Source organism: Dermacentor albipictus, chromosome 1 (assembly GCF_038994185.2).
Source record: "Dermacentor albipictus isolate Rhodes 1998 colony chromosome 1, USDA_Dalb.pri_finalv2, whole genome shotgun sequence".
NCBI lineage: Eukaryota > Metazoa > Arthropoda > Arachnida > Ixodida > Ixodidae > Dermacentor > Dermacentor albipictus.
This window is the reverse complement of record NC_091821.1, coordinates 454,485,680-454,498,659: the sequence shown is the minus strand read 5'-3', so window position 1 is coordinate 454,498,659 and position 12,980 is coordinate 454,485,680. Positions and strand designations below refer to the sequence as shown.

Sequence of the window (12,980 nt, the reverse complement as noted above, 5' to 3'; positions counted from 1 at the left end):
AAAATGTTTGCATCTTCAGGTGCCCAAAAACATGGCGGCTCGAAGACATTGAAGAACCGCTTTAAAAATAAAGCTTAAAAAGAAAACACTAGGTCTTAGAAAAAGAAGTGTAGCAGAGCGTGGTTTCGATCCACGGACCTCTGGGTTATGGGCCCAGCACGCTTCCACTGCGCCACTCTGCTGGACGCAGACGCAGCCGATTTTGTCGTCTGCAACACACGTGCACACATTGCAAGCGCATTTACATTGCAAGCGCATTTACATTTCTACACGAATGAAGCGTGGCGGGTGGTGACGCCGCCTTGAAGTTCCCGCACCGGCTCACCAGCCGTGACGTCATCGATTTTGACAGCATCTGCTAGAGCCCGTAATTTTTTAGCGGCAAAGATAGACAACGCTGTGTTCTAAAGGAGCCAAAGACTGAACATGGAAAGTTTCGCGAACATTTACTGAGCCATCACCGCCTAACTACAAAAACTAGTAAATACCTTGAAATCCGTCACGTCACGTACCGGCGTACCGGCGCTGTGGTTCCCATCGCTACTAGATACTTTTCAGTTGTAAAACTCCGCCTGGGAGCGGCGCGAGAAGGTGACCCTCTGCCGTCTCCTCTCGCGAGGTGGCGCTGCCACCATGACCTTAGGTTGGCCCGGTTGGCTGCGGAAGCTTTCCCAAAGCAGCAGCGCGCCGCCGACTCAATGCCACAATTTTTTTTGTTTGATGCACTTCGTGGCGCTAAATATTCAAAGAATAGCCTTTTTACATTGTGCACTCTGTAAAAAGCAGCTAATAGGCGAATGAAGAGGACAGTGAGGCTTTTCGTTAGTGGCATGTATTATGCACACATGAAAAAAAGAATAGGACCAGTACAACGCCGGATTGATGAATCTAAGCATTATGCATCGATATTCACAAAAGACGCGCTTTCCTGGTTGCTACAGCTACCTTGTGACTGCTTTCTAGTTGACAGTTTGTATCCCTGGAGTAAAACTGCATCCGCATAACAATGAAGAAATTCAGTACTTCGCACGTGAACGCGAACATATGCGCTGCACAACCAAGAATAGGCAGGCAGCACCCCTCTAGATAATCTAAAGGTTTCCAAAATATCTCTCCGCAAAGGCCTGCCTCATCCAGGGAAGCCGACACACTTTTGTTAGCAGTCTTCATAAAGCTCAGCATCTTTGGCGTCGGGTGCTTTAAGGAACCTTGCTTGAGACTTCTGCACTCAAGTAACTGTCGCAGCCAACTGCTGGGGTTTGAAAGCTTATGTCCGTTATGCATAGATCACATGGGGCGCCCTTTGTGACTTTACGAATAACATATCCAGACAGATAATAAACAACATTGCCCCCTATGTTCATTGCTCATTGCTATGCTCATTGCGAAATTAAGCACATTCTGGTGAGCTGCTTCGCTCCAGGCAACTTATCAACGTCGCCTCAATGGCATTGCGAAGACTACTTTTTTTTACTTGCAGGCTTCTCTCGTCTACTTGAATGTGTTGTTCATGCCGACGAGCACTGGTCCTGGCACACCGTCCACACTACCACGTAGCGCTGTTTTAACAGGTGTATACAGGCTTAGAAGGCGGAATATCTGCGTGAAGTTGGGTATAGTAGGATGGGACTCATCTCAACCGAAGGAACGCACTAGTCTAATGCATTGCTGAAAAAAACATGAGAGAATTTCCTAGCAAACAGTGCAATGTGAATGTAGTCACAACAAATGTGAACAGTGTGCCTTACCTCCAGTGGATCTTGATGTAACATGGCTGTCGAAACATAGAGCGCACCTGGACGCGGCAGATCATCGACAATGTCTAAAGTCGACATCAGAGTTACTCGCAGCGGCTTTGTCGTTTGTTGTGATGCAAAAAGCTTCAGGTTCTTTTGAATTGCATTCTGTTCTCTCAAGTTCAGCATTTCCAAAAAATATTTGATGACCTGACATAGTAGTGTAAAAATTTTATGTCCCTTAGGAAATGCGCACGAAGTTCAAAGGCGGTGGTCTGGTACACTATTTTGACGTAGAATGCTCGCAAATATTTAATAACACAAAAAAACAGGAGTGAGAACAGACAAAGTGATAGGAAGAGCGCTGCACCCTCCCTAGCTATCACTTCGTCTCTTTCTCGTGTTTTTTCTTGTTTCATTGCCGTTTCATTGTTCCATTGCAGGTATGTTTGCTCACAAGGCGAGCAGCATTTTCCTGGCACACAAATAAGAAACACGAGCAAAACGTGGCACGCTTCTGCACGCATCCGCGTCTCTGTCCACCCACGCAAACGTTGTTCGCACCACCCGCCTTCGGGCTGACAGTGTCGCGCGCGCCACCCCGCGGGCGCGACAGAAAGGGGTCAGGTGCCGCGGCGGAGTTTGACAACTGAAAGTAATCTAGTAACGTTGGTGGTTCCGGCGCAAAATATTAAAGAAAGAACGCTTTGACCTCCATTTTCTCTTCTAATAAGACACCTATTATATCGTGCAATTAACAACAGAGTTTTCAAGGAATAGTTTATCAGTCTTAATTTATTTACTATTCGATGCAGGCGAAATGCAAATGCACCCGTGTATACTTAGATTTAGCTGCACGTTGAAGAGCCCCAGTTCGTCAAAATTGATCCGGAGTCCGCCAATACGGCGTGCCTCATAATCAGATCGTGGTTTTGGCAGGTAAAGCACTATCGTTTAGATTTCTTAAATTTATTCCTTGTTTTGATTTAGTGTTCCTTTAAACATACACTGGGGAGACTCTGTGCAATGTTCTACGTTTGAAATGCGAGTGGTAGCCTCACGATAACATCGCAGAAGTAAACGTTTCGTTTCTTATATTTTGAAACCCATGTCGCCACCTGTTGGCAACTGCAGAAAGTGGCAGGAAGCAGCCGTTCGGTGAGGGTTGCCGCCACGTGCCTAAATATGTTGTTGCCGCGTGCTGCCCCGCCATCATGCCTGCTCCCATGGGACACGCGGCAAGCATTCCCGAACGGCTGCTTTCCTGCAGCTGCCACCAGGAGGCGACATAAGTTTACGCTAGTGGAAAAGCTGCGGGGATTTTTTGTGGCGGATGCACGTGCTTTTGGGGGCTCCGTGGCGACGACGAAATCATAAGTTCTTGTGCATGTTCCGCTTGCTTCTGTTTTTATTTGCTGGTTTTTTTTGCATTTAGATAGTAATTGGGCGTGCGGACGCTCCTGTGTCGGGGCTTCAGCGACTTCGTTCGTAGCTAAGTACTCTTTTTTCTTCTTATTAGCTCATGGTTTTGAAGTGTTTTATTTTGCATGGAGCAGGAGCGTAAATTTTGAATTCATGGTAAGCGTGGTAAACGTTTCCAGAAGAGGGTTATAGCGCCGAAAAAACACAACACACAGCAAGCGAGACGGGACAGGCGATTGCTGTGTGTACCGGCTTTGTCGTACCGGCTTTGTCTAGGTCTGGCGGTTTCCCTCGTTAGGCCTAGGTGCTAGGCGGCACCTATTTGATAAGCCTATTTAACTATCTCAGCTAGCTCTTCGAAGTGATTTGGCGGACGTGCTCGTTGAGCCTAAGCACGTAGGCCTAGCGATGAAACCAAACAAAGGGAAGGCCGCGAGGGATGCGGAGCAAGTGCAGGGCGACGAGTGCCTACGCTGGTGCTCCCTCGACGACACCAGTTTCCAGAGCTTAGCAGACGCGGAGGAGTCTAGCTTTACGTGCAGGCTGTGCGAAGGGGTCAGGGAAGCAGTCCAAAATCAGGAAAATATTAAATCAGGAAAAGATAAATGAGCAAGGAAGTACCTGGCTGAAAATAAGTTTCACTTTTCCACAAATGCCTCATTGGCAGCGCGCCATTCAGAGCAGTAATTTAAAAAAAGAACTGCTTGTAATTAAATAATAAATTGTATGGCAGCAACAAAAAATTACTGGCCGCTGCTCTACTCGACTGTGAACAATATGCACCTGGTTATTTTCGCGTAGAATGGCCCATGTTTTTTGAACACGTGATGCGTGATAGCCCGAACATCCTGCGTGTGCGTGCGCGCCTCTGTGTTTAACATTTTGCATTTTCAGGTGCGCAAAGATATGGCGCCGGGAAGACATTTAAGAACCTCATTAAAAACAAAGTTTAAAAAAGAAACATCAGGTCTTAAGAAAAAAAGTGTAGCAGAGCGTGGTTTCGATCCACGGACCTCTGGGTTATGGGCCCAGCACGCTTCCACTGCGCCACTCTGCTGGACGACGACGCAGCAAATTTTGTCGTCCGCAACACACGTGCACACTTTGCAAGCGCATTTACTTTTCCCCACGAACGAAGCCTGCACGGCAAAGCCAAAACAACGACTTCGCTTGCAGGTTCCACATTTCTGCGCTTCACTCAAACTTCCATTGTGGATACACCGTTCCTTTCTTTTATTATGGAGGTTAAAAACGGCCGCTGGTAGTGCCATCTGGCAGCGTAGACTAAATAAACAGAAGACACAAAGCTTTAAATCAACTGTTGATGCAAAGCGTTGGCCGCGGCGTAATGGTAAACGAGCAATTATTTTATGATTTCCCTGTGACGAGAGCGCTTACGCAACATTAAAATTATTTCGAATGCGTTCTAGTTGAACAAAGCCTTACAAGATGTCTCTGCCCGCGTTGCTTCTGCCGTCCACGACTCCAGTGATCGGGTATTCCAAGGAGTATTATAAAGACTTTTAGCGTGTGCGCTATTCCGGCAAACAGGGGCGGTTTGTTGGATTGCTGGATTTGCGGGGGCGTAAAAGTGTGCGGCTGGAGCGGTGCAGCCGCCTGATGGCGTAGAGCTCAACCAGACAAACACAGAGCTAAAATTGCAGCAACCTAATATATTCTGCTTCGCTGCTGGTGCAAATTTTCGGCAGCGACGTAATTGTGAACATGATTACGCCGGTGTAGAAAATTTACACCAGCAGCTAAGAAGAATATATAGTAATTGGCTCTGTGTTTACGTGGATGAGCTCTGAACCACCAGCTGGCGCCACAAATCTGGCCGCTCACGCTTACAACCCCACTCATCCGGCAAAGCGCCCGCGCTTGACGAAATACCGGACGCACTAAAATTCTACATTACAAATAAATAAAGGAGGGTGTTTATTGCACAATAAAGAAAGAAAAAAGCGCCATAGTTGTCATTAACAGCAGTAGCGAAGAAAGCAAGTAAGTATATAAAATGAAACAATACAAATAAACAGGCGAATGTATACGTTATATAAATCCAAGTTAAAAATGCCTCTTCAGCTTACACACGAATGTGTCGTGCATTGCGAAGACAGTCTTTTGGCAAGTTATTCCAATTACGAAAGGCTCACTGGTGTTTCAGTCATCATATGTTTGAGTTTCAGTTAATTGACCATTTTTGTTAGTGCGGTTCATCCTCAGTTTAAAGGGGTGGAGACATCAAAATTTTCGTTCATGCGTTTGTTGATTCAAACGTTGCGTCATGCTTCAGGGAGCACGATATACACAGCGGGATTCATATATATCCGATAAATAATTTAATAATAGCATTATTATACCGAGCGATTTCGGTTTCGGTTTCTGGGCTCCGGGGGATGCTATGACGTCACAGAGGAGGAAACGCAACATGGGTTGGTCACGTGGGCCACAAAAAATACTGGCGTAAAACTATGCTGCGTCGTCTGCTCGCGCATACGCGTGCTCTGCCAGCAGAAGTCAACTGGTGATTCGAAGTGCCTGTCGCGATTATTATAATTATTGCGAAGAGCGACAACAACGGTAAGAAAATATTGCGGCTTGTGAGAGTCGGTGATTCATTCCAAAGCGCCGTAAGCTTTAGCTTTGAAGTGAACCGGAAAAGGCCTAGGGACGATATCGGCGGCGCCGAACGATCAGAGGCGGTGAAGCTGCCGTCGGTGCCAGAGTGACCACTCGGTCGCTGATTGGCCGCTTCGCCGTACGGCTGCCGCACAAATAGGTCCCGGGCCCGTCCTCTGTGACGTCATAGCATCCCCCGGAGCCCAGAAACCGAAACCAAAATCGCTCGGTATAATAATGCCATTATTAAATTATTTATCGGATATATATGAATCCCGCTGTGTATATCGTGCTCCCTGAAGCATGACGCAACGTTTGAATCAACAAACGCATGAACGAAAATTTTGATGTCTCCACCCCTTTAAAGGCCAGATGCAAAGAAATTTTTGACGGCGTAAAATAGTTTAGTTTAAAGCGACACTAAAGAGAAAAATTATTTCTTCTGCATCAGTACATTACTGTTCCACAATACCAACAAAAAAACACCATTTTGACTACGAGAAGATGCTTGTTGGTGTAAGAAAAAAAAACACAAAAGACGTGTGGTGACGCCGCCTTGAAGTTCCCGCACCGGCTCACCGGCCGTGACGTCATCGATATTACAGCGTCTGCTAAAGCCCGTAATTTGTTAGCGGCAAAGATAGACTACACTGTGTGCTAAAGGAGCCAAAGACTGAACATGGAAAGATTCGCGAACCTTTATTGAGCCATCGCCGCCCAGATAAAAAAAAAATACTTTGAAATCATTCACGTCACACCGGCGTACCGGCGCTGAGATTCCGGCGCAAGATTTGAAAAAAAAAACAGCTTTGAGCTCCATTTTCTCTTCTAATAGGACACCTATTATCATGCAATTTACAACACGGTTTTCAAATAATGCTTTATCAGTCTAAATTGATTTATTATTTGATGCGGGCGAAATGCAAAACCACTCGTGTATACTTAGATTTAGCTGCTCGTTGAAGAGCCCCAGTTGGTCAAAATTGATCCGGAGTCCTCCAATACGGCGTGCCTAATAATGAGATCTTGGTTTTGGCACGTAAAGCCTTACTGTTAATATTTCCTAAATTTATTTATTATTTTGATTTAAGGCTCCCTTTAAACATACACTGGGGAGCCTCCGTGCAATATTCTACGTATGAAATATGAGTGCAAGCGTCATGAAAACGTCGCAAAAGTAAACGTTCTTGATATTGAAACCAATGTCGCCACCTGTTGGCCGCTGCAGAAAGTGGCCGAAAGCAGCCGTTCGGTGAGGGTTGCTCCCACGTGCCTAAATATGTTGTTGCCGCGTGCTGCCCCGCCATCACGCCTGCTCCGCTGGAACACGCGGCAACCCGGGCCTCTCCGAACGGCTACTTTCTGCAGCTGCCAGCAGGATATGGTGCCATAACCAGGAGGCAACAAAAGTTTATGCTAGTGTGACCCTACCTGTAGCACAACCGCAGCCCGTCGCCGCAGTTTAGGTGACAGATGATGACAGTATTGGTGGAATAAAATGCGGGGAAGAGATGGATCAAACCGGAGTAGGCATGCGTAGGTAATGGTACAATGTAGCGATAAAGGTTTTAAATTCAAAAGTTAATATAGAGATCACATAGGCAAGAGACTATAGATGCATGACGATAAATGTAGTAAAACCTGAACAAATGAAGCGGGTTAGGTGACTCCTTGTCTCCGCCCTGCTTCAAAGGGGCTGCAATTTATCATCATCATCATTGTGCCGTCTTACCAGCGACTGTTTGCATCTGTGCAAACGTGTGTGTGTATATATATATATACATATATATATATATATATATATATATATATATATATATACATATACATATACATATATATATATATATATATATATATATATATATATATATTAATGGAAATTCAAGTCGCTGACGAAGAACCGTTTTAAAAATACAGCTTAAAAAGAAAACAGAAGTTAAAAATAGAAGTGTAGCAGAGCGTGGTTTCGATCCACGGACCTCTGGGTTATGGGCCCAGCACGCTTCCACTGCGCCACTCTGCTGGACGCCAATGAAGCCAATTTTGTCGTCTGCAGCACACGTGCACACATTGCAAGCGCGTTTACTGTTCCACACGAATGAAGCCTGCACGGCAAAACCGAAACTACGACTTCGCATGCAGGTTCCACATTTATGCGCTTCACTCAAACTTCGACTGTGGGTATACCGTTTCGTTCTTTTATTATAGGGAGTTTTTAGCTGCCGCTGGTAGTGCCACCTAGTAGCGTAGAGTAAATAAAGAGGCGACACAAAGCTTTCACTTAACTGCTGATGCAAATTTAAGCGTCGGCCGCGGCATAATCGTAAACAAGCAACTATTTTATGATTTTCCTGAGACAAGAGCGCTTACGCAACATTATAAAAATTTCAAATACGTTCTAGTTGAATAAAGCGTTACGAGATGTCTCTGCCCGCATTGCTTCCGGAAAACCAGTTGGTTCCTAAAGACCCTGTATGGCTCTGCAGAAACTAGTGACAGCCCTACACACATCAAGTCTCGGAAGCGTACCAGCCCTTCCATACCTCCCGGAAACAAACTGGGCTTTCTGTCACAGCAGTGTCGATCGTGCGCTGTCCCACCTTCGAACGCACACAGCCACAGGGCCAGATGGTCCTAGCTCGCCTAATTAAACGCCTAGGTGCGATCTCCAAGGATCAACTTGCTGGCTTCTTCACCACCGTGTCAGATCACGCGGAGTTACCAAAAGAATGGCGACTCGGCAGAGTGGTGCTGATCCCCAAGAAAGGAGGCAACGCAGGTCATCTCTGCAACTACAGACCACTGACACTCACCTGCACACTGTGCAGAGCCTTTACAGACGTGTTAAAGGACTGGATATATGGTTAGGCAGAGTCCAGAGAGTTCCTCACAGAGGTACAGGATGGCTTCCGCAAGGGCATGCGGTTGGAATACAACCTCACGTGCGAACACAGTGTGCCGAGATCGCCGGGAAGGAAAACCGCGGTTTGCTACGCAGCTTCCTGGACGTGGAGAAAGCGTATGATAATGTATGACAGGCTAGTCTCTTCAACTGTCTGAGTGACCTGGGTCTCCCAGAAGCTCTACTGTCTACGATAAGACAGCTGTACAGCAGCAACACGGTTACGGCGTCCTTTGCTGGGGTGATGATGGAATCAGTGGTGTTGTCCAAAGGGCTACGACAAGGCTGCCAACTATGGACACCGCACCGACCATGGACAGACCGCATGTACGGCCTTGATAAGAAATGTGGCTTCTTCACGGCAGCCGTACAGGCGGACTCAGTGAATCAATATATCAGGCAGAGAGAGAGTGTGTGATTGTGAAGAGGAAGAGGCGGTATTTTCTACAGCCTTTTAGCGAGCACGACTCAGCGCCCTGGGGAAGGGGAGGGGAATGTAAAGAACAAACAAAAAAGAGGAGAAAGAAAAGGTCGAGGCGATTGCAGAGCCCGGTACCGTTAGACTCCACTGTCAGCGGCAGCATTGCGGCGCATTCACAATTTACACGACAGCCCTGTGCGCGACCGCGTCAAGGAAAAGGAGGAGGCGCTATGGCTACACGCGATTAGCTAAAAGGCCACAGTGACTCTATATATGGCCGACACAAGGGAGCCATTGGCGTGGTACCGATCTTTGACAATAGACCTAGGAGCCGCCTGCTCTTCGAGGCATGAGCTGGGGCACTGCGCACGCTGGCGCGCCAACGGAGGATTGCAAGTGAGCAGCCGGATGTGACGTGTCGCGTATGTGGTGGTGCTGGCGAAGCTGTGCAGCACATTGTGATGCAGTGCAAGGATACTGAGCCCCAGTGTCTAGGAGACATTCCCGTCCATGTTGGACTAGGTTTCGAGGGCGATGGTGGGGAGATTACGAAGGGTGCCGTAGAGCGAACTAAGCGGCGCTTCGAGAGCTTCAATTGTGGGGAGGTGATCCGGGTGAAGCCTACGGAAGTACACAAAGTGAGCTGCTAAACCATAATGTGACCCTCCTCTCCCCTTCCCCTCTCCCTCTCTTTCCCTTTTTTTTATTGCCAAGCCACTGGAAATGCGGCAACAAGTTACAAAGGCAAAGGCACCACGTCGTCGTTGTCATCGTCATCATCATCATCTGCCGTCCACGACTACCCTAATCGAGTATTCCAAGGAGCAATATATCTTTTACGGATAAGTTAGACTCCGCTTAATTTTTATAGAAGAAGCGCACCGTTATTAGAAATAAATTTGTGAAATTTGTGGATTTGTTAACTTCTTCGGATAGGCTAAGGGCACATTTCGGGCATTATAAACAAATGGAATAGTGTTTATTGCACAGTAAAGAAATATGTACCTGAGTTGTCATTAACAGCAGCAGTAATAAAGCAAGTAAGTATATGAATTAAAAGAACAAAAATAAACAGGCCAATGTATACAGTATATACAGTATATAGATCAAGTTAAAAAGCCTCTTCAGCACGAATATGTCGCGTCTGTTGCGAAGACAGTCTTGCGGCAAGTAATTCCAATAACGAAATGCACACTGGTGTTTTAGTCGTCATGTTTGCGTTAGCTGATGGTTGATGCGTCGTGAAAAGAGTGCGGTCCAGTAGCGTATTTGAGACAGCGCTTCTCTCTGATGCGGGCGAACGGTTAGTCACGCGACATTTTTCATTTTTCCCGGGCTTTATTTATCAGCAGGAAAAAATAAACGAGCAAGGAAGTGCCTGGCTGGAAGTAGGCCAGTATTAAGTTTATTTCATTTTTCCACAAATGCTTCATTGGCTTTCAGAGCAGTAATTAGAAAGTAGTTAGTTGCAATAATTAATTGATTAATTGAATGACACCAAGATAATATTACTGACCGCTGCTCTACACGACCGCGAATAATATGGACTTGGTTGGCGTAGAATGACCAGTTTTTTTTTTTAAACACGTGATGCTTGATAGCTGGGACACCCCGTATATGCCCGCACGCCGCTGTGTTCAACATGTTTGCATGTTCAGATGCGGAAAAATATGAAGCCGGGAAGACATTGAATAACCGCATTAAAAATAAAACTAAAAAAAAACGCTAGGTAAAAAAAAAAAAAAGTTTAGCAGAGCGTGGTTTCGATCCACGGACCTCTGGGTTATGGGCACAGCACGCTTCCACTGCGCCACTCTGCTAGGTGACCGCTCAATGTCGAAATTTGCCGTTTTGAACGTTTTGCCATTTCAGTAGATTCAAATTCTTTTGGTTTTTGCGACTATTCTCGCTCAAATGATTTCCAATGCACCGTGGCAGCTGTCCTTCTGTCCTTGGTTCTTTATTTTATGGCCTCCGTTTCCAAGAAACTTCCGGTCTTGACTTTGCGAGCTCGCAGCGAATGAAGCGTGTTTTAAAAGAAGCGTGCATGGGGTGCCCAAGGACGTGTATGTATAATTTGTCGAGCATTTTGCGGCGGAAGAATCCGGTAAAATTGAGATTAGCTCCAAACTGCTGAAAATGTGAATTGGTTTCGATCTGTATGTGAGCGTACTACTGCGGCTTTTTCTTTACTGGGTAGTACGTCGGCGGGTAAAATCGCAGCAACGCAGGCGATAGGAGGCTTGAGGGCCTGTGCTTGCAAACGTCGAAAGTGGGAAGCCTTTCGCGTCTTGGAAGCTTACAAGAACTAAAGGCAGTCTGTTGGGTATCGTGAATGCATGCATATTAGTGCTTCCTCGCTTCTTTTCTAACTCTAAAAAGTGTTTGAATAAGTTTATATACAGAAGTCACTACAAGCTACTACTCTGTCTATGGAATGTGTTAATTGTGGTAACTGAAAATTGTCAGCACTTATTGTTTGCAGCAAATCACAATTAGGTGAACAACTTTCACCATAATATACATGAAAAATTATATACGCATGTACTCGAGGAGAGGTATACTGCGTGTTTTCTTTTGCTTGAAAAGCGAAACGAGGGGGTTACCGTACACTGCAACGCACGGCCAAAACATCACTCGGTTCTCGGCAAGCTCCACTGGAAAAAGACAAACGAGTCCGGTTTCTCAGGGCGGAAGGCTCACCGCTTCCATGGCGCAGCTCGTCTGCTCGTCTGTGACAAACAAGCTCCGCCCAGAAAACCGTAGTGCACTTGTCTTTCGCCCATGACAGATAGCCGAATCAGATGGGGTCCACTCACAGCTTAACAAGTTAAATCGGCTGATGTACATGCAAGGTTAATTGGAAATAAAGAAAAAAAGACTCGTTGTTTCAAGCTAAAGTAATATTGCTGAGCACTGATATCAGTAACAACCATAAAATTAGCCCAAGACGTTCAGGTTTGACACGAAAAACAGTGACACAGACACATCTGCATGCACGCTGGAAACGGCTGACGTACAAAACGGCTAAGTCACGGAAATCAGCAAATAGGCTGGAGCATATACGCAAATTGTGTTTCAGTTTAGCAGCGTCCATATAATATTTTTTATTCTTAGGTTGATACTGCTGTCCTTATATCTCATAACACTGTGCGCGAACATTTTACAGCGAGTACGAACCTGCTGAAGGCAGCTCCGCAGCACTCGGCTGCACATGGTGACGTGGTGGGCATCAAATGTCAAAGAACAGCTGCATGCAGCAACACAGCCATGCATGCGTCGGAGCCCCGAGTTTGCTTTGAAAGCCTTTTTAGTTTATTATGCATGTATTTTTAAAGAACATACGCAGGTCTCAGTCATAACTTTAGATATAATGAAAAAAAATCGTTAAATTTTGGGGTATTACGTGCCAGAATCACGATCCGACTGGACCACCTGAGATTCTCGAGCGTGCTATGTTAAACACAGAAAAAATCTCGGGTGTACTGATAGTGAAGCGTTTACAATTCCAGTGTAGATTTCCGGCAGTAGTAATGCAGTCCTCTAGTACTTCCGAAGGGTGCTTCACGTGTATTTTATGTACGCATTGCTTGGATTGGCATTTAGTCATCTTCTGCGCTTCTCTTATTTTATTTTTATATTTTTTTTGGTGCCGCACGCGTATATGACAAGCGTGACTGTGCGGGACCAACGTGAACACGCACTTAACCGATACCACACATTTCCACGGTCCCTAGCGAATGCTGCAGGATATCATCAGAGGTTGGTTTACGTATATATGCCGCATCACCTACGTACACACTATAGGCACGTACGGAGGTTCACCGACGATTACGATACCCTGTAATGCCAAAGTTGAACGCAACTGTATACG

The 12,980-nt window shown here is 46.0% G+C and overlaps 1 protein-coding gene and 3 non-coding genes across 4 annotated transcripts in view; all 4 read right to left on the bottom strand.

The window, feature by feature from the left end:
• Positions 1 to 12,980, bottom strand: part of LOC139054774 (transmembrane 9 superfamily member 2-like) — an 87,037-nt gene that overhangs the window by 72,853 nt on the left and 1,204 nt on the right. The gene's annotated exons all lie outside the window — the stretch shown is intronic.
• On the bottom strand, positions 111 to 182 carry TRNAM-CAU (transfer RNA methionine (anticodon CAU)). The gene has a single exon. It is a non-coding gene; the product is annotated as a tRNA-Met (tRNA).
• On the bottom strand, positions 4,144 to 4,215 carry TRNAM-CAU (transfer RNA methionine (anticodon CAU)). Its single transcript has one exon. It is a non-coding gene; the product is annotated as a tRNA-Met (tRNA).
• Positions 7,735 to 7,806, bottom strand: TRNAM-CAU (transfer RNA methionine (anticodon CAU)). The gene has a single exon. It is a non-coding gene; the product is annotated as a tRNA-Met (tRNA).